Here is a 17,765-nt window from a genome sequence, read left to right as displayed (position 1 = left end):
AAAAACTACATACCAGAAGCCTTCGTTAAAAAATAAAGTTTGAATATTATAGCAGAAAAAGGCTTATAAATTCATTCAAATTTATATTTGAAATAGGATAAATAATCAAGAAAATGTTTATAAATACGTCAGACACTGTACTTAAAGTACATTTAAAGACCAGGTTACATATATATTACATGCATACAGCATAATAAAGCTGGTTTAATTTGAATGACTATCCATTAGGGACATTTTTCGACGATAATTAATCAAATCTGACAAGTTTAATTAAAAACGGAAAATAATTCTTCGCCCGTAAACGATTTAACGTTACCGTACCCTCTTTATTTTTGTCGCATTGTCGGCAGTGTCAGCGCTTCTAATAGCTAACTTATTTTACATAAAATCGTTGACATGGTAGAAGGAAACTATAGTACAATATAAGCTGAGCTGGAAATTGCAATTGGTGAGTAGAAATGAATATTTTAATACATGTCTATCAGAATAATCATTGATCATGGATCATCACCCAAGAATTTGAAGGAAAAATGTTCACATTTGTTAAATTTGTGCATACAGGTATGAATCGACGTTCCAATACTCCACACTCTTGGATAGTAGCCTGTTCAAAGGCAAAGTAAGAATTTGGGCTTGTTAAAAAATTGTTCCTGTGATTGGACCCCCCCCCCCCTTTTTCATGTTTTTTGGAAGATCAATGCATGATTTAAAAAGTTACATATACACTAGTATGGTTAAACCTCCTTTTAAAAATGGCGGGATCCACCCCTGTTTATTGCCTAACATGCATTGACATGTGGGGTATTCACAATGGTATGGTTGTGCGGGATGGCCTATACAACAGTTACAAGACCTTAACCCCTGATCGAGTAATCCTATATATTCACTGATTGTATGTTAATTATGTATTGATAACTGTCACGTCCTAAATTTGCATGAAATATTTGTCACTTTTTTTTATTAACCAATAACCAACCAATCTTCACATGTTACATGTAGTCCGAGACAAGCTTGTCTGGCAAAACAGCCGTTTGGACGTCAGAGTAATCTCAGACTAGTTACGACGATGATATACCTATTTATATAGCCACTGGTGGGTGATGTACAATAATTATAATTTGTCACATATGTGTTATGAATACCTTCAACATGTTCAAGGCTTGGGTTTATATATATGCAATAACCTCAAAATTGCCCGGGGCAAAAAAAAGAGTATATTGATATTGTGCCCTGACATACCTGATTCCAAATGATGAGACGACATTGCGTCCTTAACAACAATTTTTAACACTTTTCATCTTTTGTGATAAGAAATTTAAGATTTTACCGGGTGTGATTCATTATTTTGTTATAAATGATTTGTTATGCTCTAAATTTTGTAGAACTTAAATATATGTTAAAACAAGAAAAAGAAATTATGTTGAAATTTTTATTTTTATCTTTTGTATATTAATTATTATTCACTGTCATGACTGTCATGACTAAATAAAAATTAGATCCCACGCATGCGCGGCATAGTTACTGTAAATAAGTGCCGGACACGTTATCATCAGTATGTTGATGGATTATAAAGAAGAAGAAGAATCTTATACATGTTATAAATACTATTTGCTTTGTCACCATGTCACGTTGGTAGTAATATTCAACAAATTCTATTTTAAAATAAAAAAGTATTATAAATTGATCACAACAAGTATAGTGCTATACAATGCTATAGCCTCTATTAGACAGTAACCCTTCAATGAAGTATACACCTAAGAAAACATTGATGTAGAAAGAGAGAACATTTTGTTTTAGAAATAGAACCTCAAAAAAGGGTTTTATTCTTCTTCTCATAAGGGACTTATCAATTAAATTGTATAAGTCATAAATTCATTTCTTTACATCATTAAACTTTGTTGTCAAGCAAATTATGATTGCTAGTTTTTCTTGTAGATAAATTATACAAGTTTATATATAATAAATACTTTATTCTTAATGTATGTTTTTTTTGTAGATAAGATATCACATTGGTTTGAGCATGATTCCCAGCCAGATTATGAAGCGGCATATATCATGTATATCAATGTATATATAGGAAATATATAGTGTCACTAAGTTACTCTCATATGGTACCTCATTTGTACCTGTAGCTATAAATTGTGAAATGGTGGATTCATTCATAATTTTGTGTTACTTATTGGTTTGGAAATAACGTTGATAGAGCTAACAGCATTATGTCATGATGTACAGTTGATGCGATGATCTGATTGGACAAAAAGAGAATTGTGAATTGAACAAATAGCAAACTTACAATTCATAGAAAAAATGTAGGAAATACAATGTACTACATTACTTGGTGACAGAGCATACCTTTGATATATATATATATATATTTGAAATAAGTAATATTAACAATTTGAAATAAAGAGAATTTAAAGTTTTCTAGGAATATTAGTAGTGCATCATATCTTAATTCCATGATTATCTTGGATAGTTATATCATTAAGAATAGAAAATTGGAATAATGGAAATTTCTAGTTTCAATGAATATCAATCATTGTCAATACTAAACGTGCAGCATCATGATCATACATCATCTGATTCACCTTGGATAATTATTCATTTGAAATAAGAATTTGGATATAATAAGAGTTTCTATGCTGCCATTGCTATTGTTGGCTACATGTACCACCAGGGAGTGTTAAACCTCCTTTACTTTCCATGAGGGTCTGTCACGGTCCATCACTATTGGTTAGTGTCATATATATGCATGATGATGGAAGTTTTTACCAACCTAGACAAGCTTTAGTTTACAGCCCTGGCATGGTTGTTGGTTAGAGTCGAATGACAGCTTGCTGTATAGTTATAATAGTCTGAATGTATCTACATGTATTTTAATAATCTTCTAAATTACTGTTCATTCTGAAACTGGCATTTTATAATAGTAGTCAAACATATTAAACAATACATGTACTTCAAAGTATCATTTTATTTTGTCTCGCTTTACACAAAAGTCATGAAAGTTGGTTGTATACAAGAAATTTGTATTACAGTCTTGGGGTGATGATGTAAGCTATTTTATAGAGCTTTACATTTTAAAAGCTAAAAGAGCTGGATGTTTCTTGTCTTGTATTCAGATGCTAGTAGGTAATTAATATGTTATGATGTTTCAGTTTGCCATTATATGTACATTGCACCTGACCCCATTTTCATGGTTCAATGACTGCATGTAAAATATACTGTTACTTAATCAATGAAATGCTTTTATACTGTATATTTTATATATGTAATTGGATACATTTTATTGTATATGAGTATCTTGAAAGATCTACTTGTCTATCAGGTTGGGTTGACCTGACCTTGACCTTCATGGATAATTTAAGTGATTAAGGTTATTTCAGTTTGATACACTGTTAACATGGTTAGGTTTGTTTCTCAGTTTATACTTCCTAATCATGCTAATAAAATTGACACTGGAAATGGGGAATGTGCCAAAAAAGACAACAACCCAACTTCAGAGCAGACAATAGCCGAAGGTCATCAATGTTTCTCATAAGCTATAAGCTACATTGTACATGTATAGGATCACTACTTTTGGCATAATTATGGAATAAATGTAAGTTGTACATGTTTGACATTTTTGAATGGCTTATTTCATCTGACAATGACACCATTTTCATGGTTTTTATGTTTAGTCTTTTTCTCTGTTTCTATGGTTACTATAAACAATGATAAACGTTTAACCATAAATTTGGGGTATGGAAGAACTGTGAAATTCAAAAATTCATGAAATTCATGAAATTATCTGTCCTATATCTGTCTTGCATGGTTATTTTGACTGGACTTCATTTTAATGGATTATTGATAATGTAAAGTTTATGTGATACTTATAGACTAGTAAAATCTTCTTATTTCAGAATTTCAATAAAAAGATCATGAATAAGTCCACATTTAAAAGAATGTCTGTTTCCCATCCCAGGGGGCTTATTTTTTACCTGGGTGTGGGGAGGGGAAACAAACAATTTTTATTTTGGCCTAAGGAGATATGGTGAGACGACTATCAACCATTTAAACCATGTAGACCAAGTGATTTACTTGTTAGTCACTATATAATAGGTCACTGCACACCCTTCAACAATGACCAAAAACTAAAACTTTATAATGAGCACCCTATAAAAGGTTCAGCCTGTAATGAGGCATCTGACACAGTTAATGTAAAATATTCAGACGAAAAACCCAACAGTGATGACAATTTGATTTATTATACCATACCCTCCCCCCCTCCCTTGAAGTTAAATGTCTAATCCCTTGGTGTACTAATATGAATAGTATTTTACTGGAAATGTTTCGGAAAATAGATATTGATGCTAACGTAAATATTTTATCCAATATCAAAGTCGTTCAAAGGTCACTGTACGGCCTTTAACAATGAGCAAAATCCATACAGCATTCTAGTACGGCATACGCTTTACCTCAGCGAACTCACTGTCTTGGTGATGTATCAATCATTTGCTTCAGGTCGATCCATTTCGCATCTCGTCATGAATATGCGTGATATATTTGCCACTGGACATTAAGGGAGCAATCAATTTATCAGTTTCATTTAGTGATGCATGCTAATTATATATAGTTCTCAAATGATAATTGTCTAAAACTGTTTCCATTTTTGTGTATTTTATTTTTTAGCGTAAATTTTAGAATTTCTTTCCGAATCTTTCTCTTTGCATTTATTTGTTTGTAAACATTTAATAAAGTAGTCCATGTCAGGGGTTAGATTGTATACAGCCAATCTAGGACCAGGGCAGTAGAACAGAAAACAGTCTCCATTGTATACATACATATGCATTTATGTTGAAGCGTAAAACAACGACATGTAGTTGAGCTCGTTTTGGTGAAACAATTACTGTCAAATCTTTATATATATATATATCTGGTAAAGTTGTCATAAAAGCAAAAACGGACGAAAAAGTTGGCAACAATTTATAATAAGACTAAACTTATTTTGGCTGTTTCGTTTCTTCTAAAGTGTTAAATTCAAGTTGACAACCATGCGACTGGCTTACTTGGAGATTCAGGTGACCTTTTTCGTTTTTTAGAAATTTAAATCAAAGTTCGTATATCCCTTCAACGATTTATTCAATTTTTTTTAACGTATAGATAGCGCGAAACTCTCACTACACCATGCATAGACTATTTTTTTTTCGACCAAATGCGGCTGCTTATTTATACAACCGAACAACCAAACGTCCGCACCCAATTTTAGCAAAGATATACTGTCGAACGGGAGATGTGAATATTTCTATACCCAATCAATCATTTGGTTTTGAAAACAATTTTAAAGGTATACATTAATACGACATCAACCCAACGACACATATCAATCAAAACATTAAGAGTCAACACACAGATTTTTGTTATAGAAAGAAACCTATACAGAATAAAAAGCCTAAACCGCAACAAGACTAAATAATACGGGAGCAGTGATTTTTTTTAGACAAAAATGCAAGTGTTCCGTAGAAATATTTCACGTACCATTTTTTTTAATTTCGATCGTTGAAAATTATAGCAGGTGTGATATAAATCAGTAGATTCAGGCCAAAACTATAATATGGAAATATAATATGAAAATTAAGCCTGCTTTGTACTAGACCGACACACTGAGATGGATTTTTAACGTGTAAGTTCACAAGCTAACAGTTCGAAAGAAAGAAAAAAACTCTTTGTTAGACCCGTTTGGGATTCGGACTAAAGTCCTCTCGCTGTTGAGGTGAACTTATTCTCACGAGACCAACCAGGAGAGAGGTCGCATAGTCATACCATGGAAGTATTATATTGACGTCAATATAATACTTCCATGGTCATACCAAAAACTCGAGCATAATAAACAATACAGTTTAACAGAATTATCCCCGTTACTAATGCGATTTTAAAGTCATGATCTTATCTAAATTAGATACCGTTATGTGATGTTGGTATCTACACGTATGAATAGAGATGGCCGACATCAGAGTAGATTGAGAGGACCATCGCTCTCTGCAAATTGAAAACTCTTCCTCAATGATGTTAGTGGTCCCACTGTAGCGAGCTGTTGCAAGGCTAAATTTCTATCCTCATTAAATCTTCTCACATTATTCAGTGGTTACCGTATTTCAAGTTTACTTTTAATCTTATTGTCGAACGACTATTTGAAGTGCTTCCTATTATATTTAAAACTTGTGTTCTCGTTATGAACACGAATGAAATATTTGCCACTGGAGGTGACTGAGGCAAACAACAATGAATCACCATCACTAAAATATAAGTATTTGTTCTCACAAAATACTTTGTAATTAATTAGAAGAATGATGACAATTTCTCATCTATTCACGTTTTGATCGAGCCGCTTCAACCTCAAATCTTGCTGCATTGTTTTACATTTAGGCTACTAGTATTAAATACTATTGTATTCATTGAAGTTTACATGCGTAGTTTTTTTTATTCAAAAGAATAAATTAATATTTACAAGGACGTATAACTAACATATATACGTCCTTGATATTTATAAATAAATTGGACTGAACAAACAACACTAATTATTTCGCATTTGCATGTAACGCAGTTTAGAAAAATAAAAGATTGGATTTTTTTTTAGATTAGCACACATGCAACGCATCCCCACTTAGGAGTCCTCCAAAAAGGTAAAATTTACCTGTAAGGGAACATGTATGTCTGGTGTATGTATATCACTCGTTCCATCTACAATATACGGAAAGACACGACCGGGTATTGTAAAGCTTTGAGGGACTTTTAATGTCAAATTCATATCCCTGGGCGAAGAAATTACCAAGTTTGGAAAACACCGTGTGTACACTGACTTATAAAAGTGTTTATGTCTTTCATGCTGTCTAGTCTGAGAATAAAAGTTTGAGCAGTTTTTGAAGGTAAAAAATAAAGGTTTAATATTATTGCAAAAGTCTGTGAATAATTGAAAATAGGACGTTCCGGAAAACACAAGTCGCTATATTAAATGCTTGTAAATCTCTGTTACATGTGGTGCGCTTCTATTTAAATACCTTTCTGTTAATTAAGAAAGTGTAAAAACAGTTATTGAAATCCGGCTGAAAAAAAGGGAAAACGAATAGTGACTATCTAACTTATTTTTCAAATATCGAATACACAAATAAATCTCTAACCATCCACGCTTACAATTTGTTTTTACTGACAGGTGTCTGCTGGCATTCGATTGGATATCAGTTTTATGTAGGCGTAACAATTCATCCCATTTATCCAATCAGCTGTCTTGTGTGCGATCTCATACGGTTCACATGGTCTAGTTTTTTATAATGATAGCGATAAAAATTATTCGTGCAGAATATACATACACTATAAAACAAAAATATCCTGTCCAAAAATGACTTACGAGACACCATATTAACCAAATAACTATTTAAAAAATTAGACAGCATACATGTAAAATATTATCATTCATAACAATTACTTTTTAAAAGGGAAATATTATACTATTAGTATCATGGTCCCAGCATTTTAACAAATTTATCAAAACAGGACGTTGTTGCAATGGTGTGACTAGGACTTTACGGTGCGTCTAAAAATAACCTAGGCCGCCTCGGTGCACTATAAGCTCTCGAAACTGCACTAAGACCATGATGGAACACTATAGCGAACTTTCTATACTAATGAAATGTCCATGTGTGGAAAAAAGATCTTACTATACACTGTACGGACATTTAGACTTATTCACTAGCTGTGATATACAGTAGAAGATTTAGCAAGGATAGCAAGGATACAAAAATTACGATATTAATAACGCTAAAAATTAAAAGGAAAGTGTACGCTATGTCGCCCGGAATCCGACACTGACCTAGCAAATTACGACATAATTAAACCATTAGCAACTTTGTAAAAAAATATATAGAAAAAATATCTTTTCTTTTCCTTAAACTGGGAATATTATGATAATCAGATAAAGGTAATGTCTGTCAAAAAACGTATTTTACGAAATAATTGAAATCGGATTTAGATTAGATTTGTGATCGTTGGAATTTAAATAATCTATCTCTTTATAATTACCTTTTTTAATCAAACGGAACACATACTATAGGAGATGTGGGATATGTTTCAATTTGACAGCAACCAAACGACAAAAAATCATAAATGAATCAAGAGCGCATGTTTAGTCTTCAACAAGAAACAGGTGTCTACACAAAAGGTCTGACAGCGTGAAAGACCAAAACCACACTATTATAAGTCATGGTATTCGAAAGCAGGAGATTAGTACTCTATCAGACAAAACTGCAATCACGTTTACCAAATACTTAACCAACGCACCACAAACTAATACCTGCACCAAGTTAACGTATAATTGTGATATGAAGAGATGGCAGATACCCACAACCAACTTGGAACCACCACCAGACAGAAGGACAAATAAGCATTTAGAGGGCTGGCACCCCATATGGAATTTACTGACCCCATATATACCGTATTAGGTCACTAGCACACTGTGTCACTAATAATATTCAGTATGGTGATGCAGCATCTTACATCCTCTAACTTGGAAACTTGATGAACATTGAACATTCATATGTGTATATCAGTGCCTTGTACTTGTATGATATTTGTCTGTATTTATTCATTAAAATATAAATCTCTAACAAGACTTTATTTACAAAATATAACACATGAGTAAAAAAAAAAACACTTTCAGAAAAAAAAGAGTAACTATAAAAAGTGCGACCCCAAAAATTAAAAAAAATATCTTTCCTTTAAAAAGTATTTCATGGTAGAATTTGACATCAAAATGGGTTAAAATAACAAATATCAACTTATTGCAATACTAACAAAACTTAACTTAATTACATTGTTTACAGAAGCTCCCATTTCACCTTAGTTAATTCTTGTGTACCTAAAAATTTGTACTAAGGCAAACTGGGATTAATTATATATATATATTTTGACAACTAAGGCGAAATGAGAATAAGCCGTCCACACAGTGTTTTCACAAACCGGTAATTTCTTCGCCCAGGGATATGAATTTGACATTAAAAGTCCCTCAATAGCTTTACAATACCCGGCCGTGTCATTGCCGTATATTGTAGATGGAACTAGTAATATATGTTCCAGACCGTATGAGTATTTGGGCCGTACGCGTACGGTCTGGACCGTATGCGTACTTTTTCAAAATACTCATACGGTCGGACCGTACGCGTACGGTCTGACTAATATTAAGAAGTTGTCAAAGTTAATTAGATCCATATAACTGATCAATATAACTTAACTCTCAAATAGATATAAAAAAAGTTTAATTTTATAATTGAAAAAAAACAAACTATATATTTTAATGATTTAAAAAATTCACGCTAAGTGAATCTGTTAATCTCTTGTATTTTAAAACATGTCGATCACTCAGTAAAATAATTGAATTATGATCACTAAAATTGAAAATATCGGAAGTAAATATAATGTGGGAGGACAATTGTTTTAGAATATTTAGCAACTTTACCAAAAAATATTTTTGCTAAGGAACATACAGAACTGCAAAAATGTAAATGAAAAAATATTAGTACGTTACTTGTGGTAGCAAGTGTAACATTGGTTGAGAGTACCAAAATTAGGATTAAGATATACAATTAAACAAATATTTTATTTCAATTGTTCATTTGTTCATTTTATCCGTGTAATTGTAATAATATTAAATTAGTAAATCTGAAAATAAAGATTGTGATTAATGTTAATTTTTTGAAATTTAACCCATATGATCTAATAACATGTATGGTCAGCTCGTACTGGACCATACGCGTATACTCATACGGTCCGACCGAAGAGTATGGTCGGACCGTACGAGTATACGTATACGGTCCGGACCGTACGCGTACGGTCCAAATACTCATATGGTCTGGAACATATACACAATGAATTTCATACACCAGATATACAAATACAGGTGAATTTTACCTTTTTGGAGGACTCCGAAGAGGTGGTGCATTGCATGTGCGCTAAGTTTGAAAAAAAAATCCAATCTTTTATTTGGGGTACGTCTGAATACCGCTAATGACCTCCTGAGTGCACTCAGGACATACAATGTGCACTCAGGATCCTTCATATTCATCGTATTTGCAGGATGGATGCATATATTTGGTACACGCTGCTTATCTAAGAGTTAAATTTTGGTAGAATTTGAAATCGAACTAAGATAGATTTGTTAATTCTTTTGAAAAAATGACACCAATTACTGAGCCGTGAATTATCCAACCAAGCAGGAAAGTCCCTGAATCAACAAAATTGATCGGATTATCTTATTTTTGTTTATGAATTGTGTTGTTAGTACTGGTCCGGGAACACAATTATCCCCCTTCAATTTTCGTTGTCAATTTTCGTTCACAAATATAGTTCCCTTTAATTTCAGTATATTTTTTCTTAAATTTTTTTTTGCCTTTCCTTTGAATTTTTCTCAATTCAGAGTTTGAACTTTAAAAAGATGATTAAGTGTGTATTAATATAGTACATAATAGTATAGAATGTGAAAGCGATTCCTTTGATATAAAATTTGCAGCAATATTCCAGTATAAAATGTCTGTCTATCTGTAGCTACATCCAACACTTAACATGTCATGATATAATGATATTCGTCACAGATATCTCTTGAGCCGCAGAAATGACAAAGTCTGTCTTGAAAGGGGTTAGTTATTATAACTTTATGAAGTTAATCTCTTTTCATGCTTTTGGAGAGTTGTCTCATTGGCAATCAATACCACGTCTCGATCTTTTTTTTTATTTTTTTTTACATATATAAAGTTAGACTTCAATGCCCCCCCCCCATTTTTCTTGAAACTCCTCGTAGATTTATAATAGATAGCTTACATATAACATATGTTTTGATAAATTATGAACAGATACTGGTGAGAACCCAACCACTTTAAAAGGGGGTCCCAACCGAGCATAAAAAAGGGGCGAGTTCCAACTGTATATATATGCCCCCTTTCAAATGCATTGATCGTCTAAAAAGTTTAAGATTTGACGGTTTTCTCCAACAATATGGTTTGATAAATTTCTTTCGAAGTTCATTATACTTTTCACATACTAAAATAAAATGATATTCATCTTCAATTACTTGTTTATCACACCATATTACAAAATCTCGGATATCTCTCAATATTATAAAATCGACAAGTTTCTATATTCAAACAGTGAACAGACTGATTTATGCGGTATTTACAAATAAATGGTTTTATAAATATAATTTACAGCATGATCTAATACATCTATGCAACATACATTTAGGCGAGTCTTCAAAAAAATAGTTCATTTCACTATTAAGGCAGCAACCATTTGATTTTCTTGGGGGGGGGGGGGATTTTTTTTCCAAACATTTTTTTGGCGACAAATTTTTTTTCTTTCAATATTAGCATTACATATAGTGTCAGCTGAGGGTAAAACAAACATTTCTTTTCTCAGAGTCAAAAACAAATTATTTTTTTTCCAAAACTCGAAACAAACTTTTTTTCCAAAAAAAAACATAGCCCCCCCCCCCTTTCCACCCCCAGAAAATCAAATGGTTGCTGCCTAAAGCTACCGTTTAATCTATCTTTGAATTCAATTAAAAACAAGTTCACATTTTTTTTAACCCTAATGTAACCGTATGTTAAAGCGTTGTCATCCGTATCAATAAATTGTTTATCAAAATTGAAGTGCATGAGTATTATTAACGTCTGGGATGAGTGCGAGATTTCTCTGTTGATGGGAATAAACAAAATTTAGCTGAATTTGTATTATTCAAATTAATGAAAAGGCAAGCTAGTGTGTGTTTAAAATGATATTGTTGGAATGGATTTATAACATTAAAAATGTGTGTAACCGATTTTAGGTTGACTTGGACTGCGAATTTGAAAATAATTTATTTGTGAAATCACATTCTTTAAGATGACATATTTTGTAAGTACGTTAACCTTTTATTCTAATTATAGTATCTTTGAAATGCATTTTATAGCTGACTATGCGGTATGTGCTTTGCTCATTGTTGACGGCCGTACGGTGACATATAGTTGTTAATGTCTGTGTAATTTTGGTCTCTTGTGGACAGTTGTCTCATTCGCAATCATACCACATCTTCTCTTGTATATTTATATAGCTGTTACTTACAACTGTCATGTGTACATGTTCTAGGCTCGTGCCGCTGAAAGAGGTCCCTTTTCAAGTTTGAAAATAGGTGAATAGGTCGGGAAAAGTATCAGAAATATATATGATAAAAAAAACAGTAAAGTTCCCACTACTTTTTTGGTAAACTTTCTTGCTATTCCCGAATGTATTTTTGTGATTTATGCAATTTTATTCATGGACTAGCTAGCATAAAGAATTACATGTACTTTAAATGTATAAAATAAATTTTTTCTACAATGATATATAATTAGGAATGGAAATTAAAAGCCTAATTCAAAAACATAAAAAGGATTTTTTTATTTGTATCTTTAAATATCCTCGAAAATAACTGCGTTTGAAAGCTTCTTTTAATATAATTTACACGTATATCGAAATGTGTTCATACCAATTGTCCCGCTTAATACCGAACCCGCGTAACCTTAAAAATTAAGACATTACACAATCAAAACATTACAATTTTGTTTATTACAGATATATTTTATCATATCCACGGTTGAATGCACAATATCCCCACCAAGAGAACCGTCTACGGTTAGAGGTGGGACGACAGCCTAGATGTCGTGTGCAAAAATAATAATCACTTGGTACGGTTTCAGCTTGCGTATTGTAATTTTAAATAGTATAGATCGATTCGTGTTTTAAAATCAAACAAACGCTACTGCTTGCACTGATGATCAAAAATTACTTTTATATATATATATATAAACAATGTATTTGTTACATGTTATTGGTATTAAATTGTATATTTTGAAGATCATATTCCGTAATGTTATGCCCTGAATTCTATTCGATGTCTATAAAGCAAATAAAATCTATTTGTACTCGTAACAAGAAGGAGAAAAGATTGGGCTGCCTCTCTTCAATTTTGTCCAGTTACCAAAGTAAAATCAAAATTAAATTCTCCGACAATGCACATGTTGATATATTGTATATGTCATTCCAACACTTACACTTGTTCTTTTATTTGTGTGGCAAATTTAATGACCATTTTAATTCAAAGCTTGGATTTGCATCCTTCATTCTCCAGTACGTTTGAATTTCTACATACATCCAGTCAGTAATTAAAGTTGTGTGTTAAACGTCAATACGAAAGCAAACAATCCATAGTAAAAAAAGATATTTAGAGGGCACATATGTATCTTTCGTCTGACAGCACGTATACACCACAGTTATCGTAAATTATATAAACATATAAAAAAAAATCGTTTTTTTTTTTTTTTTTTTAAGACAAAAAAGAGAAAAGAACTGATAAGTGCGGGTAATCCATGCGCCTTGCCTCCTTCATGTTTCGATATCTGAAAAAATAATTATTCTTTTATCTATTATAACACGTGAAAACTACACCGGTGAGTTCCATACATGTCATAAACCTACAGCTGGTCCTGAACATGCATGAAGTATTTGCCACTGGACTTTAAACAACAATCAATCACACTACAAATTATAGTATATATAGTTGTGAAATACAAAATGTATATTATAATGATACATTTAGATGAATAAATAGAATACAAATACACACTACTTTATATAACTGACACAATTTAAAGGAATACTCTCTAAACTATATAGAGAAGCGAAACGTTTCTTTTGAATACTAAACAAACTTCCTAACAGTACATGTTTTTTTAATGGTTTTACATGCGGCGCTCAAATATTTTGCATGGTCTTTTGGTATATGATATTGTAAGAACCTTTAACGTTTTATAGATTCACATTCGTTACTTTGCTCAATATAAAAAAAAAACCATAAGCATTAATTTATATTAAAAACTGAAGGTCAGACATCACTAATACGTGTTCATTCATTCTTTATTAAAGTTTAGACCTTTTTATCAAGAATGATGATGAGAGTAATTGTAAAATATAATAGGCATGTACTTTCTTACGTTATGGATCATTGATTTTGTTACCTGTTGACCCGGTTGATTACTAGCACGTGCCATTGAACTCGACCGTTTTAACTAAAACAGATTTTATTTCAAATCAACGCCATATATATATATATATATACAAAGTACTATATACATATTATATGGATAAGAAAATAAATATTATAAGGATATATTGTTTGAATGAAAATTTTTATACGGTGATATTTTAACACCGTCCCGACAGAGACTGAATGCAGTATATGATCATGTTTCGGGATCCGGGAAGTCTTTTTTCGAATTTCCGAATGTCGGGAATATTTTTTTCCAACTTTAATAGAGTAACTCGCACGAAAAAAAAATAAACATACCAAAAAAGCAACAGCTTCAACGGTAAACTAGGACATATATCAACAGAAAACGAATTAAAGAAACTGTCATGCATAAAACAAAAATATGCATGACTGTGTTAATTTGCCTCCGCTGCATTTCTGTGGATTTTCTCATTGGCAATCATACCACATCTCCTTAACTTTTTTAGGTTACGTTTAGGATTTTCCGTTACTAATCTTCAAATACAAAAAAACATTTTTACCGGTGTTCACAACATTTCAAGGTTAAATTTATGGCATACATTCTGGTGTGTATACAATTAACGTACGTCCTTGCATTTAACTATCAATATATATTTATATAAACTAACATTTATTAAAAAATAAACAACATATATATATAGAAGAATAATTTATTAGTTTTTAACAAAACAAGAAAAGAAATAAAGAATTAACACAAGATTTAATCTTTTTATTTTTTAATTAATTAAAATATACTTCAAATTCTAATAATAAAATACATATATACATGTATTAATCTAAAATGCATAATCGAGTAGAAGGGGCGCAACTCGTGGTATCAAACCGGTATACTGAACGGATCAAAACAGGGTCTGAAAATTTTGAACGTTCTTTTGTATCCATGGTCTGTTTTGGTCTGACACGGTCTTAACGGGTCTAAACAACCCGCTAGACGATTCAGTCTTTTCCGTCTTGACACGCCTTAACGAACTGATTTACCTGATGAGGCTATCGATCTGAACGGCGACTTAACTATCTGAAATATCTTGACGATTTTTTCTAGCGGTAAATCCAGTCAATCAAGATGTGATCAGACCAAAATGACCGTTTCAGACTGAAATCGTGCTACTAGTGACTATTGGTCGTGTGAGAAATATCACGTCTCAACTTACGACATTTCACTATAAAGTTTCCAGAATAGATTAATTCCACGGAAAACTGGGTTCGGCACAGTTTCTTGTCCTATGAAGAAGGATCTCTCCAATGAGATCGCTGTGATTTGTAGAATGTCCCATAGCTGTTGTTGAGATAGTAGGAACTATTTTCTCCAACGTTGTGAGACGGCGACGACGGTTAAAGGTGGTCCTCCGATGGGTATGACGAGAGTTAATATTTGATCCTCTTCCGGTTTGGCGAAAAGCTCCATCTTCTTTAGTATCAGGCGAAATTAAGCGTTTCGTCTTAATGTTCAATCCTGCTGATCTTGCAGTTTTATCTGTGAAGTGAATGTTTGATTTTGTTGTAGTAATGTCCAAGAAAAGGTGTTACTTTGTGATGATGTCCAGATAAGACTACTGGTTCCTTTTCACTTATATTCAAGTCAGATTTGGCAATAGGTCCTTCTTTCGGAATAAGTTTGTGAATGCTATTGATTTCCTCTCCATGAACTTTAGGTTCTGTTGATTTCGGATTGAAACTTTCTTTATCTATAGATTTTTCTATAGAAGTCACAGATTTTGCTTTTAGTGACGCGAGTGATGTCCCTTTAGATGAATTTGTGCGTTTACCAGGCTTGGTACTAGGTCCTGTACATTCAAGGGATTGTAATGAATGCGATTTAGCGACCTTGGCATTCGAATGAAAGTTTTTATTGTTAGACTGAACAACAATTGGATTATTGTCCTTAACGGCTATTTCCGGTCTTGAGGCAAGACGTTGTTTTGATTCCGTGATTGAAACGTAAGTTATCTTTGTGTTGACTTCAATAGGAACAGTTTGCTTGTCAATGTATGTATTTCCAATTACGACCCAACCAAGTCTCAACTTTTGGGCAAATGGAGTTCGGGATGGTCCTAGGCGTTGTTCAAGGACGTGGTGTGCCTCTATAAGGTCCCTTCCAATTAGGAGTAGAATTTGACAACGTTCCTCTAGTGGTGTAATACTTCCTCTGAGTTCTGCCAGATGAGGATGATGCATTGCAACTTCAGGAGTAGGAATTTCGTCTAGATTATTGGGAATATTATTACATTCAATTAATGTAGGCAGATCAAATTGTACGTCACTATGTACAGATTTTATGACGAAATCTTTTCCTCTTTTCCCGGAAGTAGCTACTCTGCCGGAGCATGTCGTAAGAGAGTAGTTTTCAGGTTTCTTCCGAACGTTGAACAGACTGAAGAATTCAGGCGAGGCAAGAGACCGGTTGCTTTGGTCGTCAATAATGGCGTACATCCTGATAATTTTGCCTGTCTTGTCCTTGTGGTACACGTCCACAGGTAATATCTTGGCATAAGATTTCTCGCTCTTATCATCTTTGTAGATCTCTGTGCAGATCGAACTTACAGAGGTTAACTTAGTTTCAGCTGACTCTGTCTGCTCCCCGCCGTAGACTTGTGTTAGCTCCCCGCCGTAGGCTTGTCTGGGTGAGCTAAACTGGGAACTTTCAGATTGTTGTGGTCTAGTGATGTGAAGTGCTGTGGTATGTCGTTCACTTCCACACTCGTTACGACTGATACTTGCGTTGCAGTCCCGACTTCTGTGTGTGGTTGACTCACAACACTTGTAGCTCACATTGTTTTGTCTTAACAGATCCTTGCGTTCCTCGATTGGTTTGGCTCGGAATGCTCGGCATTCGTTCAAGGTATGCTTTGTCTTGTGTAGGATACACAGATCTTGTTGTTGACTGCTGTCTTCAGTTTGCTGTTCAACAGCCGTCTTATGGACGTTGACTTTAGAGTACGTCTGAGGTGTGAACCTTGGCGTAGAGTCTTTTGTATTTGGTGTTACTTTTGACCCAAAGATGAACCCAGGATCGTTCTTAATTTTGCTAATTTCCCTGATGAAGGCAGAGAATTCTGTGAAAGGTGGAAAGGCAACTTCATATTTAGACTTGTATCTTGAAGCCCTTGTAATCCACTTTTCTTGGAGTCCGTATGACAGTTTTTCTACAATAGGATTTATCCCGGACGAAGAGTCGAAATAAGCAAGCAAACATCCCAGCTTGGGATTTTCCTTGTGATATTCGATTTCTGATAGAATATCAGACAAGTCATAAAGACGTGCGTTATCTTTGTTCGTCAAGGTAGGGAAGTTGACGAGTTTACTTGTGAGAGAGGCCTCTAACATTTCTGGAGCACCATATCGCTCATCCAATCTCTGCCATAACCTCTGTAGGCCTCTTGTTGGGTTGTTGGCATTTGATGCCCTTATACTCATGGCATGTTTAGTAGACTCTGGCCCTAGCCACTTAATTAATAGATCTATCTGTTCCGAGTCCGAAACTTGCAATTCATCTATGACATTTTTAAAGCTGGCTTTCCATGTATGGAAGGATTCTGCATGGTCGTTAAAGCTTGTTAGCCGGGAGAACAACAGGTCCTTACGTAGGAGAAATCTGGTTATTTCCGACGTAGGATTGATTTGTTGCTGGTATGCAACAGGGATCTCTTCTATTACGCCTTGA

At 33.4% G+C, this 17,765-nt stretch overlaps 1 protein-coding gene and 1 long non-coding RNA gene across 2 annotated transcripts in view; one reads left to right on the top strand and one right to left on the bottom strand.

Annotated features, from left to right (window-relative positions):
• LOC143078667 (atrial natriuretic peptide receptor 2-like) overlaps window positions 1-17,765 on the bottom strand; it is a 57,991-nt gene that overhangs the window by 24,312 nt on the left and 15,914 nt on the right. The window lies entirely within an intron of this gene.
• LOC143078668 (uncharacterized) lies at window positions 348-2,962 on the top strand. Its single transcript, XR_012979245.1, has 2 exons — window positions 348-448; window positions 1,997-2,962. It is a non-coding gene; the product is annotated as an uncharacterized LOC143078668 (long non-coding RNA).

Source organism: Mytilus galloprovincialis, chromosome 6, assembly GCF_965363235.1.
Source record: "Mytilus galloprovincialis chromosome 6, xbMytGall1.hap1.1, whole genome shotgun sequence".
Lineage (NCBI taxonomy): Eukaryota > Metazoa > Mollusca > Bivalvia > Mytilida > Mytilidae > Mytilus > Mytilus galloprovincialis.
Note: the sequence above shows the minus strand (reverse complement) of the source record. Positions and strands in the feature narration are given on the sequence as shown.